Below are 27,606 nucleotides of genomic sequence, written 5' to 3' on the forward strand. Positions count from 1 at the left end.
CTTGGAGACAAGTCGGCTGGAGGACGATGTATTGAATCTCGACGCAATTTGAGAGTTCCATCGTCATTAGGCGGCCCTGAACGTTACAATTAACTATCATTTTGTCGTCGGATTCGTAAATCTAGACTTACAAGAGAACGACCATAAAGTGCCCGAGGCAGCATTAGACCCTTGGAGACAAGTCGGCTGGAGGACGAAGTATTGGATCGCGACGCAATTTGAGTGTTCCATCGTCATTAGGAGGCCCTGAATGTTACAATTAACTATCAGTTTTTCGTCGGATTCGAAAATCTAGACTCACAGCAGACGAACCATTTGGTGCCCGACGCAGCAATATCCCCTTGGAGACAAATCGGCTGGAGGACGATGTATTGAATCCCGACGCAATTTGAGTCTTCTATCGTCATTAGGAGGCGCAGAACGTTACAATTCACTATCATTTTTGTGTCGGATTCGAAAATCTAGACTCACAGGAGAAGGATCATTTTGTGCCCGAGACAGCAATATCCCCTTGGAGACAAGTCGGTTGGAGGACGATGTATTGAGTCTCGACGCAATTTGAGTGTCCGATCGTCATTAGGAGGCCCTAAACGTTACAATTAACTAACATTTTTGCGTCGGATTCGATAATCTAAACTCACAGGGGAACGACCATACGGTGCCCGAGGCAGCTATTGACCCTTGGAGACAAGTCGGTTGGAGGACGATGTATTGGATCGCAACGCAAAATGAGTGTTCCATCGTCATTAGGAGGCCCTGAATGTTACAATTAACTATCAGTTTTTCGTCGGATTCGAAAATCTAAACTCACAGGAGATCGACCATAAGGTGCCCGAGGCAGCAATAGACCGTTGGAGACAAGTCGGCTGGAAGCCGATGTATTGAATCTCGACGCAATTTGAGTGTCCATCGTCATTACAGGGCCCTGAACCTTACAATTAACTATCAGTTTCGCGTCGGATTCGAAAATCTACTCACAGGAGAAGTTCATACGGTGCTCGAGACAGCAATATACCCCTTGGAGACAAATCGGCTGGAGGACGATGTATTGAATCTCGACGCAATTTGAGTCTTCTATCGTCATTAGGAGGCGCTGAACGTTACAATTCACTATCATTTTTGCGTCGGATTCGAAAATTTAGACTCACAGGAGAAAGATCATATTGTGCCCGAGACAGCAATATCCCCTTGGAGACAAGTCGGCTGGAGGACGATGTATTGAATCTCGACGCAATTTGGGTGTTCCATCGTCATTAGAAGGCCCTGAACGTTACAATTAACAATGAATTTTGCGTCGGATTCGAAAATCTAGACTCACAAGAGAACGACTATAAGGTGCCCGAGGCAGCAATAGACCCTTGGAGACAAGTCGGCTGGAGGCCGATGTATTGAATCTCGACGCAATTTGAGTGTTCCATCGGCATTAGGAAGCCCTGAACGTTAAAATTAACTATCATTTTTGCGTCGGATTCGATAATCTAAACTCACAGGAGAACGACCATAAGGTGCCCGAGGCAGCAACCGACCCTTGGAGACAAGTCGGCTGGAGGCCGATGTATTGAATCTCGACGCAATTTGAGTGTTCCATCGGCATTAGGAGGCCTTGAACGTTACAATTAACTATCATTTTTGCGTCGGATTCGATAATCTAAATTCACAGGAGATCGACCATAAGGTGCCCGAGGCAGCAATAGACCCTTGGAGACAAGTCGGCTGGAGGCCGATGTATTGAATCTCGACGCAATTTGAGTGTTCCATCGTCATTAGAAGGCCATGAACGTTACAATTAACTATCATTTTTACGTCGGATTCGAAAATCTAGACTTACAAGAGAACGACCATAAAGTGCCCGAGGCAGCATTAGACCCTTGGAGACAAGTCGGCTGGAGGACGACTTATTGGATCGCGACGCAATTTGAGTGTTCCATCGTCATTAGGAGGCCCAGAATGTTACAATTAACTATCAGTTTTTCGTCGGATTCGAAAATCTAAACTCACAGGAGATCGACCATAAGGTGCCCGAGGCAGCAATAGACCGTTGGAGACAAGTCGGCTGGAAGCCGATGTATTGAATCTCGACGCAATTTGAGTGTCCATCGTCATTACAGGGCCCTGAACCTTACAATTAACTATCAGTTTCGCGTCGGATTCGAAAATCTACTCACAGGAGAAGTTCATACGGTGCTCGAGACAGCAATATACCCCTTGGAGACAAATCCGCTGGAGGACGATGTATTGAATCTCGACGCAATTTGAGTCTTCTATCGTCATTAGGAGGCGCTGAACGTTACAATTCACTATCATTTTTGCGTCGGATTCGAAAATTTAGACTCACAGGAGAAGGATCATTTTGTGCCCGAGACAGCAATATCCCCTTGGAGACAAGTCGGCTGGAGGACGATGTATTGAATCTCGACGCAATTTGGGTGTTCCATCGTCATTAGAAGGCCCTGAACGTTACAATTAACTATGAATTTTGCGTCGGATTCGAAAATCTAGACTCACAGGGGAACGACCATACGGTGCCCGAGGCAGCTATTGACCCTTGGAGACAAGTCGGTTGGAGGACGATGTATTGGATCGCAACGCAAAATGAGTGTTCCATCGTCATTAGGAGGCCCTGAATGTTACAATTAACTATCAGTTTTTCGTCGGATTCGAAAATCTAAACTCACAGGAGATCGACCATAAGGTGCCCGAGGCAGCAATAGACCGTTGGAGACAAGTCGGCTGGAAGCCGATGTATTGAATCTCGACGCAATTTGAGTGTCCATCGTCATTACAGGGCCCTGAACCTTACAATTAATTATCAGTTTCGCGTCGGATTCGAAAATCTACTCACAGGAGAAGTTCATACGGTGCTCGAGACAGCAATATACCCCTTGGAGACAAATCGGCTGGAGGACGATGTATTGAATCTCGACGCAATTTGAGTCTTCTATCGTCATTAGGAGGCGCTGAACGTTACAATTCACTATCATTTTTGCGTCGGAGTCGAAAATTTAGACTCACAGGAGAAAGATCATATTGTGCCCGAGACAGCAATATCCCCTTGGAGACAAGTCGGCTGGAGGACGATGTATTGAATCTCGACGCAATTTGGGTGTTCCATCGTCATTAGAAGGCCCTGAACGTTACAATTAACTATGAATTTTGCGTCGGATTCGAAAATCTAGACTCACAAGAGAACGACTATAAGGTGCCCGAGGCAGCAATAGACCCTTGGAGACAAGTCGGCTGGAGGCCGATGTATTGAATCTCGACGCAATTTGAGTGTTCCATCGGCATTAGGAAGCCCTGAACGTTAAAATTAACTATCATTTTTGCGTCGGATTCGATAATCTAAACTCACAGGAGAACGACCATAAGGTGCCCGAGGCAGCAACCGACCCTTGGAGACAAGTCGGCTGGAGGCCGATGTATTGAATCTCGACGCAATTTGAGTGTTCCATCGGCATTAGGAGGCCTTGAACGTTACAATTAACTATCATTTTTGCGTCGGATTCGATAATCTAAATTCACAGGAGATCGACCATAAGGTGCCCGAGGCAGCAATAGACCCTTGGAGACAAGTCGGCTGGAGGCCGATGTATTGAATCTCGACGCAATTTGAGTGTTCCATCGTCATTAGAAGGCCATGAACGTTACAATTAACTATCATTTTTGCGTCGGATTCGAAAATCTAGACTTACAAGAGAACGACCATAAAGTGCCCGAGGCAGCATTAGACCCTTGGAGACAAGTCGGCTGGAGGACGACTTATTGGATCGCGACGCAATTTGAGTGTTCCATCGTCATTAGGAGGCCCTGAATGTTACAATTAACTATCAGATTTTCGTCGGATTCGAAAATCTAGACTCACAGCAGACGAACCATTTGGTGCCCGAGGCAGCAATATCCCCTTGAGACAAATCGGCTGGAGGACGATGTATTGAATCCCGACGCAATTTGAGTCTTCTATCGTCATTAGGAGGCGCTGAACGTTACAATTCACTATCATTTTTGCGTCGGATTCGAAAATCTAGACTCACAGGAGAAGGATCATATTGTGCCCGAGACAGCAATATCCCCTTGTAGACTAGTCGGCTGGAGGACGATGTATTGAATCTCGACGCAATTTGAGAGTCCCATCGTCATTAGGAGGCCCTAAACGTTACAATTAATTATCATTTTTGCGTCGGATTCGATAATCTAAACTCACAGGGGAACGACCATACGGTGCCTGAGGCAGCTATTGACCCTTGGAGACAAGTCGGTTGGAGGACGATGTATTGGATCGCGACGCAAAATGAGTGTTCCATCGTCATTACAAGGCCCTGAACCTTACAATTAACAATCAGTTTCGCGTCGGATTCGAAAATCTACTCACAGGAGAAGTTCATACGGTGCTCGAGACAGCAATATACACCTTGGAGACAAATCGGCTGGAGGACGATGTATTGAATCTCGACGCAATTTGAGTGTTCCATCGTCATTAGGAGGCCCTGAATGTTACAATTAACTATCATTTTTGCGTCGGATTCGAAAATCTAGACTCACAGGAGAACGACCATAAGGTGCCCTAGGCAGCAATAGACCCTTGGAGACAAGTCGGCTGGAGGCCGATGTATTGAATCTCGACGCAATATGAGTGTTCCATCGGCATTAGGAGGCCTTGAACGTTAAAATTAACGATCATTTTTGCGTCGGATTCGATAATCTAAACTCACAGGAGAACGACCATACGGTGCCCGAGGCAGCAACAGACCCTTGGAGACAAGTCGGCTGGAGGACGATGTATTGAATCTCGACGCAATTTGAGTGTTCACTCGTCATTACAAGGCCCTGAAAGTTACAATTAACTATCATTTTTGCGTCGGATTCGAAAATCTAGACTCACAGGAGAACGACCATAAGGTGCCCGATGCAGCAATAGACCCTTGGAGACAAGTCGGCTGGAGGACGATGTATTAGATCGCGACGCAATTTGAGACTTCTATCGTCATTAGGAGGCGCTGAACGTTACAATTCACTATCATTTTTGCGTCGGATTCGAAAATCTAGACTCACAGGAGAAGGACCATGTGGTGCCCGAGGCAGCGATATCCCCTTGGAGACAAGTCGGCTGGAGGCCGATGTATTGAATCTCGACGCAGTTTCAGTGTTCCATCGCCATTAGAAGGCCCTGAACGTTACATTTAACTATCATTTTTGCGTCGGATACGAAAATCTAGACTCACAGGAGAACGACCATAAGGTGCCCGAGGCAGCAATAGACCCTTGGAGACAAGTCGGCTGGAGGACGATGTATTGAATCTCGACGCAATTTGAGAGTTCCATCGTCATTAGGCGGCCCTGAACGTTACAATTAACTATCATTTTGTCGTCGGATTCGTAAATCTAGACTTACAAGAGAACGACCATAAAGTGCCCGAGGCAGCATTAGACCCTTGGAGACAAGTCGGCTGGAGGACGAAGTATTGGATCGCGACGCAATTTGAGTGTTCCATCGTCATTAGGAGGCCCTGAATGTTACAATTAACTATCAGTTTTTCGTCGGATTCGAAAATCTAGACTCACAGCAGACGAACCATTTGGTGCCCGACGCAGCAATATCCCCTTGGAGACAAATCGGCTGGAGGACGATGTATTGAATCCCGACGCAATTTGAGTCTTCTATCGTCATTAGGAGGCGCAGAACGTTACAATTCACTATCATTTTTGTGTCGGATTCGAAAATCTAGACTCACAGGAGAAGGATCATTTTGTGCCCGAGACAGCAATATCCCCTTGGAGACAAGTCGGTTGGAGGACGATGTATTGAGTCTCGACGCAATTTGAGTGTCCGATCGTCATTAGGAGGCCTTAAACGTTACAATTAACTAACATTTTTGCGTCGGATTCGATAATCTAAACTCACAGGGGAACGACCATACGGTGCCCGAGGCAGCTATTGACCCTTGGAGACAAGTCGGTTGGAGGACGATGTATTGGATCGCAACGCAAAATGAGTGTTCCATCGTCATTAGGAGGCCCTGAATGTTACAATTAACTGTCAGTTTTTCGTCGGATTCGAAAATCTAAACTCACAGGAGATCGACCATAAGGTGCCCGAGGCAGCAATAGACCGTTGGAGACAAGTCGGCTGGAAGCCGATGTATTGAATCTCGACGCAATTTGAGTGTCCATCGTCATTACAGGGCCCTGAACCTTACAATTAACTATCAGTTTCGCGTCGGATTCGAAAATCTACTCACATGAGAAGTTCATACGGTGCTCGAGACAGCAATATACCCCTTGGAGACAAATCGGCTGGAGGACGATGTATTGAATCTCGATGCAATTTGAGTCTTCTATCGTCATTAGGAGGCGCTGAACGTTACAATTCACTATCATTTTTGCGTCGGATTCGAAAATTTAGACTCACAGGAGAAAGATCATATTGTGCCCGAGACAGCAATATCCCCTTGGAGACAAGTCGGCTGGAGGACGATGTATTGAATCTCGACGCAATTTGGGTGTTCCATCGTCATTAGAAGGCCCTGAACGTTACAATTAACTATGAATTTTGCGTCGGATTCGAAAATCTAGACTCACAAGAGAACGACTATAAGGTGCCCGAGGCAGCAATAGACCCTTGGAGACAAGTCGGCTGGAGGCCGATGTATTGAATCTCGACGCAATTTGAGTGTTCCATCGGCATTAGGAAGCCCTGAACGTTAAAATTAACTATCATTTTTGCGTCGGATTCGATAATCTAAACTCACAGGAGAACGACCATAAGGTGCCCGAGGCAGCAACCGACCCTTGGAGACAAGTCGGCTGGAGGCCGATGTATTGAATCTCGACGCAATTTGAGTGTTCCATCGGCATTAGGAGGCCTTGAACGATACAATTAACTATCATTTTTGCGTCGGATTCGATAATCTAAATTCACAGGAGATCGACCATAAGGTGCCCGAGGCAGCAATAGACCCTTGGAGACAAGTCGGCTGGAGGCCGATGTATTGAATCTCGACGCAATTTGAGTGTTCCATCGTCATTAGAAGGCCATGAACGTTACAATTAACTATCATTTTTGCGTCGGATTCGAAAATCTAGACTTACAAGAGAACGACCATAAAGTGCCCGAGGCAGCATTAGACCCTTGGAGTCAAGTCGGCTGGAGGACGACTTATTGGATCGCGACGCAATTTGAGTGTTCCATCGTCATTAGGAGGCCCTGAATGTTACAATTAACTATCAGATTTTCGTCGGATTCGAAAATCTAGACTCACAGCAGACGAACCATTTGGTGCCCGAGGCAGCAATATCCCCTTGAGACAAATCGGCTGGAGGACGATGTATTGAATCCCGACGCAATTTGAGTCTTCTATCGTCATTAGGAGGCGCTGAACGTTACAATTCACTATCATTTTTGCGTCGGATTCGAAAATCTAGACTCACAGGAGAAGGATCATATTGTGCCCGAGACAGCAATATCCCCTTGTAGACAAGTCGGCTGGAGGACGATGTATTGAATCTCGACGCAATTTGAGAGTCCCATCGTCATTAGGAGGCCCTAAACGTTACAATTAATTATCATTTTTGCGTCGGATTCGATAATCTAAACTCACAGGGGAACGACCATACGGTGCCCGAGGCAGCTATTGACCCTTGGAGACAAGTCGGTTGGAGGACGATGTATTGGATCGCGACGCAAAATGAGTGTTCCATCGTCATTACAAGGCCCTGAACCTTACAATTAACAATCAGTTTCGCGTCGGATTCGAAAATCTACTCACAGGAGAAGTTCATACGGTGCTCTAGACAGCAATATACACCTTGGAGACAAATCGGCTGGAGGACGATGTATTGAATCTCGACGCAATTTGAGTGTTCCATCGTCATTACGAGGCCCTGAATGTTACAATTAACTATCATTTTTGCGTCGGATTCGAAAATCTAGACTCACAGGAGAACGACCATAAGGTGCCCGAGGCAGCAATAGACCCTTGGAGACAAGTCGGCTGGAGGACGATGTATTGGATTGCGACGCAATTTGAGACTTCTATCGTCATTAGGAGGCGCTGAACGTTACAATTCACTATCATTTTTGCGTCGGATTCGAAAATCTATACTCACAGGAGAAGGACCATTTGGTTCCCGAGGCAGCGATATCCCCTTGGAGACAAGTCGGCTGGAGGCCGATGTATTGAATCTCGACGCAATTTGAGTGTTCCATCGTCATTAGAAGGCCCTGAACGTTACATTTAACTATCATTTTTGCGTCGGATACGAAAATCTAGCCTCACAGGAGAACGACCATAAGGTGCCCGAGGCAGCAATAGACCCTTGGAGACAAGTCGGCTGGAGGACGATGTATTGAATCTCGACGCAATTTGAGAGTTCCTTCGTCATTAGGCGGCCCTGAACGTTACAATTAACTATCATTTTGTCGTCGGATTCATAAATCTAGACTTTCAAGAGAACGACCATAAAGTGCCCGAGGCAGCATTAGACCCTTACAGACAAGTCGGCTGGAGGACGAAGTATTGGATCGCGACGCAATTTGAGTGTTCCATCGTCATTAGGAGGCCCTGAATGTTACAATTAACTATCAGTTTTTCGTCGGATTCGAAAATCTAGACTCACAGCGGACGAACCATTTGGTGCCCGAGGCAGCAATATCCCCTTGGAGACAAATCGGCTGGAGGACGATGTATTGAATCCCGACGCAATTTGAGTCTTCTATCGTCATTAGGAGGCGCAGAACGTTACAATTCACTATCATTTTTGCGTCGGATTCGAAAATCTAGACTCACAGGAGAAGGATCATATTGTGCCCAAGACAGCAATATCCCCTTGGAGACAAGTCGGCTAGAGGACGTTGTATTGAATCTCGACGCAATTTGAGTGTCCGATCGTCATTAGGAGGCCCTAAACGTTACAATTAACTATCATTTTTGCGTCGGATTCGATAATCTAAACTCACAGGGGAACGACCATACGGTGCCCGAGGCAGCTATTGACCCTTGGAGACAGTCGGTTGGAGGACGATGTATTGGATCGCGACGCAATTTGAGAGTTCCATCGTCATTAGGCGGCCCTGAACGTTACAATTAACTATCATTTTGTCGTCGGATTCGTAAATCTAGACTTACAAGAGAACGACCATAAAGTGCCCGAGGCAGCATTAGACCCTTGGAGACAAGTCGGCTGGAGGACGAAGTATTGGATCGCGACGCAATTTGAGTGTTCCATCGTCATTAGGAGGCCCTAAACGTTACAATTAATTATCATTTTTGCGTCGGATTCGATAATCTAAACTCACAGGGGAACGACCATACGGTGCCCGAGGCAGCTATTGACCCTTGGAGACAAGTCGGTTGGAGGACGATGTATTGGATCGCGACGCAAAATGAGTGTTCCATCGTCATTACAAGGCCCTGAACCTTACAATTAACAATCAGTTTCGCGTCGGATTCGAAAATCTACTCACAGGAGAAGTTCATACGGTGCTCGAGACAGCAATATACACCTTGGAGACAAATCGGCTGGAGGACGATGTATTGAATATCGACGCAATTTGAGTGTTCCATCGTCATTAGGAGGCCCTAAACGTTACAATTAATTATCATTTTTGCGTCGGATTCGATAATCTAAACTCACAGGGGAACGACCATACGGTGCCCGAGGCAGCTATTGATCCTTGGAGACAAGTCGGTTGGAGGACGATGTATTGGATCGCGACGCAAAATGAGTGTTCCATCGTCATTACAAGGCCCTGAACCTTACAATTAACAATCAGTTTCGCGTCGGATTCGAAAATCTACTCACAGGAGAAGTTCATACGGTGCTCGAGACAGCAATATACACCTTGGAGACAAATCGGCTGGAGGACGATGTATTGAATATCGACGCAATTTGAGTCTTCTATCGTCATTAGGAGGCGCAGAACGTTACAATTCACTATCATTTTTGCGTCGGATTCGAAAATCTAGACTCACAGGAGAAGGATCATATTGTGCCCAAGACAGCAATATCCCCTTGGAGACAAGTCGGCTAGAGGACGATGTATTGAATCTCGACGCAATTTGAGTGTCCGATCGTCATTAGGAGGCCCTAAACGTTACAATTAACTATCATTTTTGCGTCGGATTCGATAATCTAAACTCACAGGGGAACGACCATACGGTGCCCGAGGCAGCTATTGACCCTTGGAGACAGTCGGTTGGAGGACGATGAATTGGATCGCGACGCAATTTGAGAGTTCCATCGTCATTAGGCGGCCCTGAACGTTACAATTAACTATCATTTTGTCGTCGGATTCGTAAATCTAGACTTACAAGAGAACGACCATAAAGTGCCCGAGGCAGCATTAGACCCTTGGAGACAAGTCGGCTGGAGGACGAAGTATTGGATCGCGACGCAATTTGAGTGTTCCATCGTCACTAGGAGGCCCTGAATGTTACAATTAACTATCAGTTTTTCGTCGGATTCGAAAATCTAGACTCACAGCGGACGAACCATTTGGTGCCCGAGGCAGCAATATCCCCTTGGAGACAAATCGGCTGGAGGACGATGTATTGAATCCCGACGCAATTTGAGTCTTCTATCGTCATTAGGAGGCGCAGAACGTTACAATTCACTATCATTTTTGTGTCGGATTCGAAAATCTAGACTCACAGGAGAAGGATCATTTTGTGCCCGAGACAGCAATATCCCCTTGGAGACAAGTCGGTTGGAGGACGATGTATTGAATCTCGACGCAATTTGAGTGTCCGATCGTCATTAGGAGGCCCTAAACGTTACAATTAACTAACATTTTTGCGTCGGATTCGATAATCTAAACTTACAGGGGAACGACCATACGGTGCCCGAGGCAGCTATTGACCCTTGGAGACAAGTCGGTTGGAGGACGATGTATTGGATCGCGACGCAAAATGAGTGTTCCATCGTCATTAGGAGGCCCTGAATGTTACAATTAACTATCAGTTTTTCGTCGGATTCGAAAATCTAAACCCACAGGTGCCCGAGGCAGCAATAGACCGTTGGAGACAAGTCGGCTGGAAGCCGATGTATTGGATCTCGACGCAATTTGAGTGTCCATCGTCATTACAAGGCCCTGAACCTTACAATTAACTATCAGTTTCGCGTCGGATTCGAAAATCTACCCACAGGAGAAGGATCATATTGTGCCCGAGACAGCAATATCCCCTTGTAGACAAGTCGGCTGGAGGACGATGTATTGAATCTCGACGCAATTTGAGAGTCCCATCGTCATTAGGAGGCCCTAAACGTTACAATTAATTATCATTTTTGCGTCGGATTCGATAATCTAAACTCACAGGGGAACGACCATACGGTGCCCGAGGCAGCTATTGACCCTTGGAGACAAGTCGGTTGGAGGACGATGTATTGGATCGCGACGCAAAATGAGTGTTCCATCGTCATTACAAGGCCCTGAACCTTACAATTAACAATCAGTTTCGCGTCGGATTCGAAAATCTACTCACAGGAGAAGTTCATACGGTGCTCGAGACAGCAATATACACCTTGGAGACAAATCGGCTGGAGGACGATGTATTGAATATCGACGCAATTTGAGTGTTCCATCGTCATTAGGGGGCCCTAAACGTTACAATTAATTATCATTTTTGCGTCGGATTCGATAATCTAAACTCAAAGGGGAACGACCATACGGTGCCCGAGGCAGCTATTGACCCTTGGAGACAAGTCGGTTGGAGGACGATGTATTGTATCGCGACGCAAAATGAGTGTTCCATCGTCATTACAAGGCCCTGAACCTTACAATTAACAATCAGTTTCGCGTCGGATTCGAAAATCTACTCACAGGAGAAGTTCATACGGTGCTCGAGACAGCAATATACACCTTGGAGACAAATCGGCTGGAGGACGATGTATTGAATATCGACGCAATTTGAGTGTTCCATCGTCATTAGGAGGCCCTGAATGTTACAATTAACTATCATTTTTGCGTCGGATTCGAAAATCTCTACTCACAGGAGAACGACCATAAGGTGCCCGAGGCAGCTATTGACCCTTGGAGACAGTCGGTTGGAGGACGATGTATTGGATCGCGACGCAATTTGAGAGTTCCATCGTCATTAGGCGGCCCTGAACGTTACAATTAACTATCATTTTGTCGTCGGATTCGTAAATCTAGACTTACAAGAGAACGACCATAAAGTGCCCGAGGCAGCATTAGACCCTTGGAGACAAGTCGGCTGGAGGACGAAGTATTGGATCGCGACGCAATTTGAGTGTTCCATCGTCATTAGGAGGCCCTGAATGTTACAATTAACTATCAGTTTTTCGTCGGATTCGAAAATCTAGACTCACAGCGGACGAACCATTTGGTGCCCGAGGCAGCAATATCCCCTTGGAGACAAATCGGCTGGAGGACGATGTATTGAATCCCGACGCAATTTGAGTCTTCTATCGTCATTAGGAGGCGCAGAACGTTACAATTCACTATCATTTTTGTGTCGGATTCGGAAATCTAGACTCACAGGAGAAGGATCATTTTGTGCCCGAGACAGCAATATCCCCTTGGAGACAAGTCGGTTGGAGGACGATGTATTGAATCTCGACGCAATTTGAGTGTCCGATCGTCATTAGGAGGCCCTAAACGTTACAATTAACTAACATTTTTGCGTCGGATTCGATAATCTAAACTCACAGGGGAACGACCATACGGTGCCCGAGGCAGCTATTGACCCTTGGAGACAAGTCGGTTGGAGGACGACGTATTGGATCGCGACGCAAAATGAGTGTTCCATCGTCATTAGGAGGCCCTGAATGTTACAATTAACTATCAGTTTTTCGTCGGATTCGAAAATCTAAACTCACAGGAGAACGACCATAAGGTGCCCGAGGCAGCAATAGACCGTTGGAGACAAGTCGGCTGGAAGCCGATGTATTGAATCTCGACGCAATTTGAGTGTCCATCGTCATTTCAAGGCCCTGAACCTTACAATTAACTATCAGTTTCGCGTCGGATTCGAAAATCTACTCACAGGAGAAGTTCATACGGTGCTCGAGACAGCAATATACCCCTTGGAGACAAATCGGCTGGAGGACGATGTATTGAATCTCGACGCAATTTGAGTCTTCTATCGTCATTAGGAGGCGCTGAACGTTACAATTCACTATCATTTTTGCGTCGGATTCGAAAATTTAGACTCACAGGAGAAAGATCATATTGTGCCCGAGACAGCAATATCCCCTTGGAGACAAGTCGGCTGGAGGACGATGTATTGAATCTCGACGCAATTTGGGTGTTCCATCGTCATTAGAAGGCCCTGAGCGTTACAATTAACTATGAATTTTGCGTCGGATTCGAAAATCTAGACTCACAAGAGAACGACCATAAGGTGCCCGAATCAGCAATAGACCCTTGGAGACAAGTCGGCTGGAGGCCGATGTATTGAATCTCGACGCAATTTGAGTGTTCCATCGGTATTAGGAAGCCCTGAACGTTAAAATTAACTATCATTTTTGCGTCGGATTCGATAATCTAAACTCACAGGAGAACGACCATAAGGTGCCCGAGGCAGCAACCGACCCTTGGAGACAAGTCGGCTGGAGGCCGATGTATTGAATCTCGACGCAATTTGAGTGTTCCATCGGCATTAGGAGGCCTTGAACGTTACAATTAACTATCATTTTTGCGTCGGATTCGATAATCTAAATTCACAGGAGAACGACCATAAGGTGCCCGAGGCAGCAATAGACCCTTGGAGACAAGTCGGCTGGAGGCCGATGTATTGAATCTCGACGCAATTTGAGTGTTCCATCGTCATTAGGAGGCCCTGAATGTTACAATTAACTATCATTTTTGCGTCGGATTCGAAAATCTCTACTCACAGGAGAACGACCATAAGGTGCCCGAGGCAGCAATAGACCCTTGGAGACAAGTCGGCTGGAGGACGATGTATTGGATTGCGACGCCATTTGAGACTTCTATCGTCATTAGGAGGCGCTGAAAGTTACAATTCACTATCATTTTTGCGTCGGATTCGAAAATCTATACTCACAGGAGAAGGATCATTTGGTTCCCGAGGCAGCGATATCCCCTTGGAGACAAGTCGGCTGGAGGACGATGTATTGAATCTCGACGCAATTTGAGTGTTCCATCGTCATTAGAAGGCCCTGAACGTTACATTTAACTATTATTTTTGCGTCGGATACGAAAATCTAGACTCACAGGAGAACGACCATAAGGTGCCCGAGGCAGCAATAGACCCTTGGAGACAAGTCGGCTGGAGGACGATGTATTGAATCTCGACGCAATTTGAGAGTTCCTTCGTCATTAGGCGGCCCTGAACGTTACAATTAACTATCATTTTGTCGTCGGATTCGTAAATCTAGACTCACAGCGGACGAACCATTTGGTGCCCGAGGCAGCAATATCCCCTTGGAGACAAATCGGCTGGAGGAAGATGTATTGAATCCCGACGCAATTTGAGTCTTCTATCGTCATTAGAAGGCGCAGAACGTTACAATTCACTATCATTTTTGCGTCGGATTCGAAAATCTAGACTCACAGGAGAAGGATCATATTGTGCCCGAGACAGCAAAATCCCCTTGGAGACAAGTCGGCTAGAGGACGATGTATTGAATCTCGACGCAATTTGAGTGTCCGATCGTCATTAGGAGGCCCTAAACGTTACAATTAACTATCATTTTTGCGTCGGATTCGATAATCTAAACTCACAGGGGAACGACCATACGGCGCCCGAGGCAGCTATTGACCCTTGGAGACAGTCGGTTGGAGGACGATGTATTGGATCGCGACGCAAAATGAGTGTTCCATCGTCATTAGGAGGCCCTGAATGTTACAATTAACTATCAGTTATTCGTCGGATTCGAAAATCTAAACTCACAGGAGAACGACCATAAGGTGCCCGAGGCAGCAATAGACCGTTGGAGACAAGTCGGCTGGAGGCCGATGTATTGAATCTCGACGCAATTTGAGTGTTCCATCGTCATTACAAGGCCCTGAACGTTACTATTAACTATCATTTTTGCGTCGGATTCGAAAATCTAGACTCACAGGACAACGACCATAAGGTGCCCGAGATATTAATAGACCCCTGGAGACAAGTCGGCTGGAGGCCGACGTATTGAATCTCGACGCAATTTGAGTGTTCCATCGGCATTAGGAGGCCCTGAACGTTATAATTAACTATCATTTTTGCGTCGGATTCGATAATCTAAACTCACAGGAGAACGACCATAAGGTGCCCGAGGCAGCAATAGACCCTTGGAAACAAGTCGGCTGGAGGCCGATGTATTGAATCTCGACGCAATTTGAGTGTTCCATCGTCATTACAAGGCCCTGAACGTTACAATTAACTATCATTTTTGCGTCGGATTCGAAAATTTAGACTCACAGGAGAACGACCAAACGGTGCCCGAGGCAGCAACAGACTCTTGGAGACAAGTCGGCTGGAGGACGATGTATTGAATCTCGACGCAATTTGAGTGTTCCATCGTCATTACAAGGCCCTGAACGTTACAATTAACTATCATTTTTGCGTCGGATTCGAAAATCTAGACTCACAGGAGAACGACCATAAAGGGCCCGAGGCAGCAATAGACCCTTGGAGACAAGTCGGCTGGAGGCCGATGTATTGGATCGCGACGCAATTTGAGTCTTCTATCGTCATTAGGAGGCGCTGAACGTTACAATTCACTATCATTTTTTCGTCGGATTCGAAAATCTAGACTCACAGGAGAAGGACCATGTGGTGCCCGAGGCAGCGTTATCCCCTTGGAGACAAGTGGGCTGGAGGCCGATGTATTGAATCTCGACGCAATTTGAGTGTTCCATCGACATTATAAGGCCCTGAACGTTACAATTAACTATCATTTTTGCGTCGGATACGAAAATCTAGACTCACAGGAGAACGACCATAAGGTGCCCGAGGCAGCAATAGACCCTTGTAGGCAAGTCGGCTGGAGGACGATGTATTGAATCTCGACGCAATTTGAGTGTTCCATCGTCATTAGGAGGCCATAAATGTTACAATTAACTATCAGTTTTTCGTCGGATTCGAAAATCTAGACTCACAGCAGACGAACCATTAGGTGCCCGAGGCAGCAATATCCCCTTGAGACAAATCGGCTGGTGGACGATGTATTGAATTGAATCCCGACGCAATTTGAGTCTTCTATCGTCATTAGGAGGCGCTGAACGTTACAATTAACTATCATTTTTGCGTCGGATTCGAAAATCTAGACTCACAGGAGAACGACCATAAGGTGCCCGAGGCAGCAACAGACCTTTGGAGTCAAGTCGGCTGGAGGCCGATGAATTGAATCTCGACGCAATTTGAGTGTTCCATCGGCTTTAGGAGGCCCTGAACGTTAAAATTAACGATCATTTTTGCGTCGGATTCGATAATCTAAACTCACAGGAGAACGACCATACGGTGCCCGAGGCAGCAACAGACCCTTGGAGACAATTCGGCTGGAGGACGATGTATTGAATCTCGACCCAATGTGAGTGTTCCATCGTCATTACAAGGCCCTGAACGTTACAATTAACTATCATTTTTGCGTCGGATTCGAAAATCTAGACTCACAGGAGAACGACCATAAGGTGCCGGAGGCAGCAATAGACCCTTGGAGACAAGTCGGCTGGAGGACGATGTATTGGATCGCGACGCAATTTGAGACTTCTATCGTCATTAGGAGGCGCTGAACGTTACAATTAACTATCATTTTTGCGTCGGATTCGAAAATCTAGACTCACAGGAGAAGGACCATGTGGTGCCCGAGGCAGCGATATTCCCTTGGAGACAAGTCGGCTGGAGGCCGATGTATTGAATCTCGACGCAATTTGAGTGTTCCATCGTCATTAGGAGGCCCTGAATGTTACAATTAACTATCAGTTTTTCGTCGGATTCGAAAATCTAGACTCACAGCAGACGAACCATTTGGTGCCCGAGGCAGCAATATCCCCTTGGAGACAAATCGGCTGGAGGACGATGTATTGAATCCCGACGCAATTTGAGTCTTCTATCGTCATTAGGAGCCGCTGAACGTTACAATTCACTATCATTTTTGCGTCGGATTCGAAAATCTAGACTCACAGTAGAAGGATCATATTGTGCCCGAGACAGCAATAGACCCTTGGAGACAAGTCGGCTGGAGGACGATGTATTGAATCTCGACGCAATTTGAGAGTCCCATCGTCATTAGGAGGCCCTAAACGTTACAATTAATTATCATTTTTGCGTCGGATTCGATAATCTAAACTCACAGGGGAACGACCATACGGTGCCCGAGGCAGCTATTGACCCTTGGAGACAAGTCGGTTGGAGGACGATGTATTGGATCGCGACGCAAAATGAGTGCTCCATCGTCATTACAAGGCCCTGAACCTTACAATTAACTATCAGTTTCGCGTCGGATTCGAAAATCTACTCACAGGAGAAGTTCATACGGTGCTCGAGACAGCAAGAACCCCTTGGAGACAAATCGGTTGGAGGACGATGAATTGAATCTCGACGCAATTTGAGTGTTCCATCGTCATTAGGAGGCCCTGAATGTTACAATTAACCATTATTTTTGCGTCGGATTCGAAAATCTAGACTCACAGGAGAACGACCATAAGGTGCCCGAGGCCGCAATAGACCCTTGGAGACAAGTCGGCTGGAAGCCGATGTATTGAATCTCGACGCAATTTGAGTGTTCCATCGTCATTAGAAGGCCCTGAAAGTTACAATTAACTATCATTTTTGCGTCGGATACGAAAATCTAGACTCACAGGAGAACGACCATAAGGTGCCCGAGGCAGCAATAGACACTTGGAGACAAGTCGGCTCGAGGACGATGTATTGAATCTCGACGCAATTTGAGAGTTCCATCGTCATTAGGCGGCCCTGAACGTTACTATTAACTATCATTTTGGCGTCGGATTCGTAAATCTAGACTTACAAGAGAACGACCATAAAGTGCCCGAGGCAGCATTAGACCCTTGGAGACAAGTCGGCTGGAGGACGAAGTATTGGATCGCGACGCAATTTGGGTGTTCCATCGTCATTAGGAGGCCCTGAATGTTACAATTAACTATCAGTTTTTCGTCGGATTCGAAAATCTAGACTCACAGCAGACGAACCATTTGGTGCCCGAGGCAGCAATATCCCCTTGGAGACAAATCGGCTGGAGGACGATGTATTGAATCCCGACGCAATTTGAGTCTTCTATCGTCATTAGGAGGCGCTGAACGTTACAATTCACTATCATTTTTGCGTCGGATTCGAAAATCTAGACTCACAGGAGGAGGATCATATTGTGCCCGAGACAGCAATATCCCCTTGGAGACAAGTCGGCTGGAGGACGATGTATTGAATCTCGACGCAATTTGAGTGTCCGATCGTCATTAGGAGGCCCTAAACGTTACAATTAACTATCATTTTTGCGTCGGATTCGAAAATCTAGACTCACAGGACAACGACCATACGGTGCCCGAGGCAGCTATTGACCCTTGGAGACAAGTCGGCTGGAGGCCGATGTATTGAATCTCGACGCAATTTGAGTGTTCCATCGGCATTAGGAAGCCCTGAACGTTAAAATTAACTATCATTTTTGCGTCGGATTCGATAATCTATACTCACAGGACAACGACCATAAGGTGCCCGAGGCAGCAACAGACCCTTGGAGACAAGTCGGCTGGAGGCCTATGTATTGAATCTCGACGCAATTTGAGTGTTCCATCGGCATTAGGAGGCCCTGAACGTTACAATTAACTATCATTTTTGCGTTGGATTCGATAATCTAAACTCACAGGAGAACGACCATAAGGTGCCCGAGGCAGCAATAGACCCTTGGAGACACGTCGGCTGGAGGACGATGTATTGAATCTCGACGCAATTTGAGAGTTCCATCGTCATTAGGCGGCCCTGAACGTTACAATTAGCTATCATTTTGGCGTCGGATTCGTAAATCTAGAATTACAAGAGAACGACCATAAAGTGCCCGAGGCAGCATTAGACATTTGGAGACAAGTCGGCTGGAGGACGACTTATTGGATCGCGACGCAATTTGAGTGTTCCATCGTCATTAGGAGGCCCTGAATGTTACAATTAACTATCAGTTTTTCGTCGGATTCGAAAATCTAAACTCACAGCAGACGAACCATTTGGTGCCCGAGGCAGCAATATCCCCTTGAGACAAATCGGCTGGAGGACGATGTATTGAATCCCGACGCAATTTGAGTCTTCTATCGTCATTAGGAGGCGCTGAACGTTACAATTCACTATCATTTTTGCGTCGGATTCGAAAATCTAGACTCTCAGGAGAAGGATCATATTGTGCCCGAGACAGCAATATCCCCTTGTAGACAAGTCGGCTGGAGGACGATGTATTGAATCTCGATGCAATTTGAGAGTCCCATCGTCATTAGGAGGCCCTAAACGTTACAATTAATTATCATTTTTGCGTCGGATTCGATAATCTAAACTCACAGGGGAACGACCATACGGTGCCCGAGGCAGCTATTGACCCTTGGAGACAAGTCGGTTGGAGGATGATGTATTGGATCGCGACGCAAAATGAGTGTTCCATCGTCATTACAAGGCCCTGAACCTTACAATTAACTATCAGTTTCGCGTCGGATTCGAAAATCTACTAACAGGACAAGTTCATACGGTGCTCGAGACAGCAATATACCCCTTGGAGACAAATCGGCTGGAGGACGATGAATTGAATCTCGACGCAATTTGAGTGTTCCATCGTCATTAGGAGGCCCTGAATGTTACAATTAACTATCATTTTTGCGTCGGATTCGAAAATCTAGACTCACAGGAGAACGACCATAAGGTGCCCGATGCAGCAATAGACCCTTGGAGACATGTCGGCTGGAGGCCGATGTATTGAATCTCGACGCAATTTGAGTGTTCCATCGGCATTAGGAGGCCCTGAACGTTAAAATTAACGATCATTTTTGCGTCGGATTCGATAATCTAAACTCACAGGAGAACGACCATACGGTGCCCGAGGCAGCAACAGACCCTTGGAGACAAGTCGGCTGGAGGACGATGTATTGAATCTCGACGCAATTTGAGTGTTGCATCGTCATTACAAGGCCCTGAACGTTACAATTAACTATCATTTTTGCGTCGGATTCGAAAATCTTGACTCACAGGAGAACGACCATAAGGTGCCCGAGGCAGTAATAGACCCTTGGAGACAAGTCGGCTGGAGGACGATGTATTGGATCGCGACGCAATTTGAGACTTCTATCGTCATTAGGAGGCGCTGAACGTTACAATTCACTATCATTTTTGCGTCGGATTCGAAAATCTAGACTCACAGGAGAAGGACCATGTGGTGCCCGAGGCAGCGATATCCCCTTGGAGACAAGTCGGCTGGAGGCCGATGTATTGAATCTCGACGCAATTTGAGTGTTCCATCGTCATTAGAAGGCCCTGAACGTTACAATTAACTATCATTTTTGCGTCGGATACGAAAATCTAGACTCACAGGAGAACGACCATAAGGTGCCCGAGGCAGCAATAGACCCTTGGTGACAAGTCGGCTGGAGGACGATGTATTGAATCTCGACGCAATTTGAGAGTTCCATCGTCATTAGGCGGCCCTGAACGTTACAATGAACTATCATTTTGGCGTCGGATTCGTAAATCTAGACTTACAAGAGAACGTCCATAAAGTGCCCGAGGCAGCATTAGACCCTTGGAGACAAGTCGGCTGGAGGACGAAGTATTGGATCGCGACGCAATTTGAGTGTTCCATCGTCATTAGGAGGCCCTGAATGTTACAATTAACTATCAGTTTTTCGTCGGATTCGAAAATCTAGACTCACAGCAGACGAACCATTTGGTGCCCGAGGCAGCAATATCCCCTTGGAGACAAGTCGGCTGGAGGACGATGTATTGGATCGCGACGCAATTTGAGTCTTCTATCGTCATTAGGAGGCGCTGAACGTTACAATTCACTATCATTTTTGCGTCGGATTCGAAAATCTAGACTCACAGGAGAAGGACCATGTGGTGCCCGAGGCAGCGATATCCCCTTGGAGACAAGTCGGCTGGAGGCCGATGTATTGAATCTCGACGCAATTTGAGTGTTCCATCGTCATTAGGAGGCCCTGAATGTTACATTTAACTATCAGTTTTTCGTCGGATTCGAAAATCTAGACTCACAGCAGAAGAACCATTTGGTGCCCGAGGCAGCAATATCCCCTTGGAGACAAATCGGCTGGAGGACGATGTATTGAATCCCGACGCAATTTGAGTCTTCTATCGTCATTAGGAGGCGCTGAACGTTACAATTCACTATCATTTTTGCGTCGGATTCGAAAATCTAGACTCACAGGAGAAGGATCATATTGTGCCCGCGACAGCAATATCCCCTTGGAGACAAGTCGGCTGGAGGACGATGTATTGAATCTCGACGCAATTTGAGAGTCCCATCGTCATTAGGAGGCCCTAAACGTTACAATTAATTATCATTTTTGCGTCGGATTCGATAATCTAAACTCACAGGGGAACGACCATACGGTGCCCGAGGCAGCTATTGACCCTTGGAGACAAGTCGGTTGGAGGACGATGTATTGGATCGCGACGCAAAATGAGTGTTCCATCGTCATTACAAGGCCCTGAACCTTACAATTAACTATCAGTTTCGCGTCGGATTCGAAAATCTACTCACAGGAGAAGTTCATACGGTGCTCGAGACAGCAATATACCCCTTAGAGACAAATCGGCTGGAGGACGATGAATTGAATCTCGACGCAATTTGAGTGTTCCATCGTCATTAGGAGGCCCTGAATGTTACAATTAACTATCATTTTTGCGTCGGATACGAAAATCTAGACTCACAGGAGAACGAACATAAGGTGCCCGAGGCAGCAATAGACCCTTGGAGACAAGTCGGCTGGAGGCCGATGTATTGAATCTCGACGCAATTTGAGTGTTCCATCGTCATTAGAAGGCGCTGAACGTTACTATTAACTATCATTTTTGCGTCGGATTCGATAATCTAAACTCTCAGGGGAACGACCATACGGTGCCCGAGGCAGCTATTGACCCTTGGAGACAAGTCGGTTGGAGGACGTTGTATTGGATCGCGACGCAAAATGAGTGTTCCATCGTCATAAGGAGGCCCTGAATGTTACAATTAACTATCAGTTTTTCGTCGGATTCGAAAATCTAAACTCACAGGAGAACGACCATAAGGTGCCCGAGGCAGCAATAGGCCGTTGGAGACAAGTCGGCTGGAGGCCGATGTATTGAATCTCGACGCAATTTGAGTGTCCATCGTCATTACAAGGCCCTGAACCTTACAATTAACTATCAGTTTCGCGTCGGATTCGAAAATCTACTCACAGGAGAAGTTCATACGGTGCTCGAGACAGCAATATACGCCTTGGAGACAAATCGGCTGGAGGACGATGTATTGAATCTCAACGCAATTTGAGTCTTCTATCGTCATTAGGAGGCGCTGAACGTTACAATTCACTATCATTTTTGCGTCGGATTCGAAAATTTAGACTCACAGGAGAAAGATCATATTGTGCCCGAGACAGCAATATCCCCTTGGAGACAAGTCGGCTGGAGGATGATGTATTGAATCTCGAAGCAATTTGGGTGTTCCATCGTCATTAGAAGGCCCTGAACGTTACAATTAACTATGATTTTTGCGTCGGATTCGAAAATCTAGACTCACAGGAGAACGACCATAAGGTGCCCGAGGCAGCAATAGACCCTTGGAGACAAGACGGCTGGAGGCCGATGTATTGAATCTCGACGCAATTTGAGTGTTCCATCGGCATTAGGAAGCCCTGAACGTTAAAATTAACTATCATTTTTGCGTCGGATTCGATAATCTAAACTCACAGGAGAACGACCATAAGGTGCCCGAGGCAGCAACAGACCCTTGGTGACAAGTCGGCTGGAGGCCGATGTATTGAATCTCGACGCAATTTGAGAGTTCCATCGTCATTAGAGGGCCCTGAACGTTACAAGTAACTATCATTTTTGCGTCGGAAACGAAAATCTAGACTCACAGGAGAAGGACCATAAGGTGCCCGAGGCAGCAATAGACCCTTGAAGACAAGTCGGCTGGAGGACGATGTATTGAATCTCGACGCAATTTGAGAGTTCCATCGTCATTAGGCGGCCCTGAACGTTACAATTAATTATCATTTTGGCGTCGGATTCGTAAATCTAGACTTACAAGAGAACGACCATAAAGTGCCCGAGGCAGCATTAGACCCTTGGAGACAAGTCGGCTGGAGGACGATGTATTGGATCGCGACGCAATTTGAGTGTTCCATCGTCATTAGGAGGCCCTGAATGTTACAATTAACTATCAGTTTTTCGTCGGATTCGAAAATCTAGACTCACAGCAGACGAACCATTTGGTGCCCGAGGCAGCAATAACCCCCTTGGACACAAATCGGCTGGAGGACGATGTATTGAATGCCGACGCATTTGAGTTTTCTATCGTCATTAGGAGGCGCTGAACGTTACAATTCACTATCATTTTTGCGTCGGATTCGAAAATCTAGAGTCACAGGAGAAGGATCATATTGTGCCCGAGACAGCAATATCCCCTTGGAGACAAGTCGGCTGGAGGACGATGTATTGAATCTCGACGCAATTTGAGTGTTCCATCGTCATTAGAAGGCCCTGAACGTTCAATTAACTATCATTTTTGCGTCGGATTCGAAAATCTAGACTCACAGGACAACGACCATAAGGTGCCCGAGGCAGCAATAGACCCTTGGAGACAAGTCGGCTGGAGGCCGATGTATTGAATCTCGACGCAATTTGAGTGTTCCATCGGCATTAGGAGGCCCTGAACGTTATAATTGACTATCATTTTTGCGTCGAATTCGATAATCTAAACTCACAGGAGAACGACCATAAGGTGCCCGAGGCAGCAATAGACCCTAGGAGACAAGTCGGCTGGAGGCCGATGTATTGAATCTCGACGCAATTTGAGTGTTCCATCGTCATTAGAGGGCCCTGAACGTTACAATTAACTATCATTTTTGCGTCGGATACGAAAATCTAGACTCACAGGAGAACGACCATAAGGTGCCCGAGGCAGCAATAGACCCTTGGAGACAAGTCGGCTGGAGGCCGATGTATTGAATCTCGACGCAATTTGAGTGTTCCATCGGCATTAGGAGGCCCTGAACGTTACAATTAACTATCATTTTTGCGTCGGATTCGATAATCTAAACTCACAGGAGAACGACCATACGGTGCCCGAGGCAGCAACAGACCCTTGGAGACAAGTCGGCTGGAGGACGATGTATTGAATCTCGACGCAATTTGAGTGTTCCATCGTCATTACAAGGCCCTGAACGTTAGAATTAACTATCATTTTTGCGTCGGATTCGAAAATCTAGACTCACAGGAGAACGACCAGAAGGTGCCCGATGCAGCAATAGACAATTGGAGACAAGTCGGCTGGAGGACGATGTATTGGATCGCGACGCAATTTGAGTCTTCTATCGTCATTAGGAGGCGCTGAACGTTACAATTCACTATCATTTTTGCGTCGGATACGAAAATCTAGACTCACAGGAGAACGACCATAAGGTGCCCGAAGCAGCAATAGACCCTTGGAGACAAGTCGGCTGGAGGACGATGTATTGAATCTCGACGCAATTTGAGAGTTCCATCGTCATTAGGCGGCCCTGAACGTTACAATTAACTATCATTTTGGCGTCGGATTCGTAAATCTAGAATTACAAGAGAACGACCATAAAGTGCCCGAGGCAGCATTAGACCCTTGGAGACAAGTCGGCTGGAGGACGACTTATTGGATCGCGACGCAATTTGAGTGTTCCATCGTCATTAGGAGGCCCTGAATGTTACAATTAACTATCAGTTTTTCGTCGGATTCGAAAATCTAAACTCACAGCAGACGAACCATTTGGTGCCCGAGGCAGCAATATCCCCTTGAGACAAATCGGCTGGAGGACGATGTATTGAATCCCGACGCAATTTGAGTGTTCCATCGTCATTAGGAGGCCCTAAATGTTACAATTAACTATCATTTTTGCGTCGGATTCGAAAATCTAGACTCACAGGAGAACGACCATAAGGTGCCCGAGGCAGCAATAGACCCTTGGAGACAAGTCGGCTGGAGGCCGATGTATTGAATCTCGACGCAATTTGAGTGTTCCATCGTCATTAGAAGGCCATAGAACCTTACAATTAACTATCATTTTTGCGTCGGATACGAAAATCTAGACTCACAGGAGAACGACCATAAGGTGCCCGATGCAGCAATAGACCCTTGGAGACAAGTCGGCTGGAGGACGATGTATTGGATCGCGACGCAATTTGAGTCTTCTATTGTCATTAGGAGGCGCTGAACGTTACAATTCACTATCATTTTTGCGTCGAATACGAAAATCTAGACTCACAGGAGAAGGATCATATTGTGCCCGAGACAGCAATATCCCGTTGGAGACAAGTCGGCTGGAGGACGATGTATTGAATCTCGACGCAATTTGAGTGTTCCATCGTCATTAGAAGGCCCTGAACGTTCAATTAACTATCATTTTTGCGTCGGATTCGATAATCTAGACTCACAGGACAACGACCATAAGGTGCCCGAGGCAGCAATAGACCCTTGGAGACAAGTCGGCTGGAGGCCGATGTATTGAATCTCGACGCAATTTGAGTGTTCCATCGGCATTAGGAGGCCCTGAACGTTACAATTAACTATCAATGATAATGACTCTTTACTTTCACCTAAAGATAAAATAACACTTAAAGTTATGAACCCCACTTTACCTAAGTTGAGATCGCAAATCAAATTACACAAACAAAATTTACCAATTCGTCCAATTGTTAACAATATCAACTGTCCCTCTTATAACCTAAACAAAAAGCTCAATCAAATCTTAAAATCCATCTATGTTTATGAAGAAAATTATAGTATTAAAAACAGTTTCGAATTAACTAAGTTAATTTATGATGTGGATATTCCAAAAAACGCAAGGTTTGCATCGTTGGACATCACAAATCTTTACACGAATATACCTATTCAAGAGACTATCTCTATTATTAATGATAACTTAACGCATCACAAAATCATGAGCCCCAAAGAAATAGTAGAATTCATTGAACTGTTAAGAATTACTCTAGATTTTAATTATTTTTCATTTAATAATAAAATATACATACAAGAAGATGGACTTGCAATGGGAAATTCCCTGGCTAGCACTATAGCAGATATCTTCGTCAACTATGTTGAATCCAATTTTTCAAAAATAATCCAGAAATAACAAATAAAATTATATACTACAAAAGATATGTTGACGACACACTGCTATTATATAACGGCTCTAAAGAAGAAATTGATGCTTTCGCTAACCACTTAAATAATTTACATCCAAAACTTGTATTTACAGTAGAACATGAAAGTAAAAATAGTATTAATTTCCTTGACCTCACAATTACAAAACAGAATGGAAGACATAATATTTCTATTTATAGAAAACCCACATCAACCGACGTAATAATAAATGCTACATCATGCCATCCATTAAGATACAAAATGGCATTTTTTAAAACTATGATACATAGGATACTGAAATTACCTCTCCAACATGATGCAATCCAAAAGGAAATTGATACATTAAAACAGATAGCAGTTGCTAACAATTATAATTCTCATCAGGTTGATCTGTTATATAAAAAATTACAAGAAAAAAATGATGCCGTTATAAATTCCAAGAAGAGATTTACACAAATGACATACATGGGACCTATCTCAGATAAAATAAATAAATTATTTAAGAACACAAGCGTGGCAATAGCATTTAAAACTAATAACCCCCTACAGATGAAACTGAAACACACAATTGGAGACTCAAATAGATACCAAAAGTCAGGTGTTTATAAAATAATATGTAATGACTGTGAGAAACAGTATATTGGCCAAACTGGCCGAAACTTTTTAACACGGTTCAGAGAACATACTACTGGTGCAGCACGTACCAAATCAATATTCGGTCAACATCTTGATGAATACAGTCATTCTGAGGGTTGCATTTCTAGCAATTTGAAAATATTACATACTGTGCCAAAAGGGCCACTGCTAAATACCTTAGAAGAAATTGAAATTTTTTCACTTCACAAAAATAATCCATTATCTGTTTTAAACGAACAACTTCAGTTCAAAGACAAACATTTCTTTGAGCTTTTCGATGATCTGCTTTAGAAAGTCTACTCTTCTGTATTTGTTTTAAAAAAAAAGGTCTTTCAAATTAAGACTTTTAGAAAAATTTTTTATCTTTACATTGTAATTGTATTTTACCAAACATTATTTTATCTGTTTTAGAATTATTGCTTTTATGCTTTTAGACTGCCAATTCACATCGTTTTATTTTATTATTGACAATGGCTCATAATTTAATAATTTTATAATTTTAAATTCTTTCAATTTTATTTGCATATATGACTGGTATGTAACTTGAGGAATAGCAATGCCGTATAAAAAAATGGCACTTGTAATCTACATACTAACTTCATAGATAATATTTCACATATACGGTCAACTACTTTGTAGCGTATTTGTGCAGCATGAGTTATATATATCAGCTACAAATTATTGTAGCTT

This window comes from Schistocerca serialis, chromosome 10, assembly GCF_023864345.2.
Source record: "Schistocerca serialis cubense isolate TAMUIC-IGC-003099 chromosome 10, iqSchSeri2.2, whole genome shotgun sequence".
Taxonomy (NCBI): domain Eukaryota; kingdom Metazoa; phylum Arthropoda; class Insecta; order Orthoptera; family Acrididae; genus Schistocerca; species Schistocerca serialis.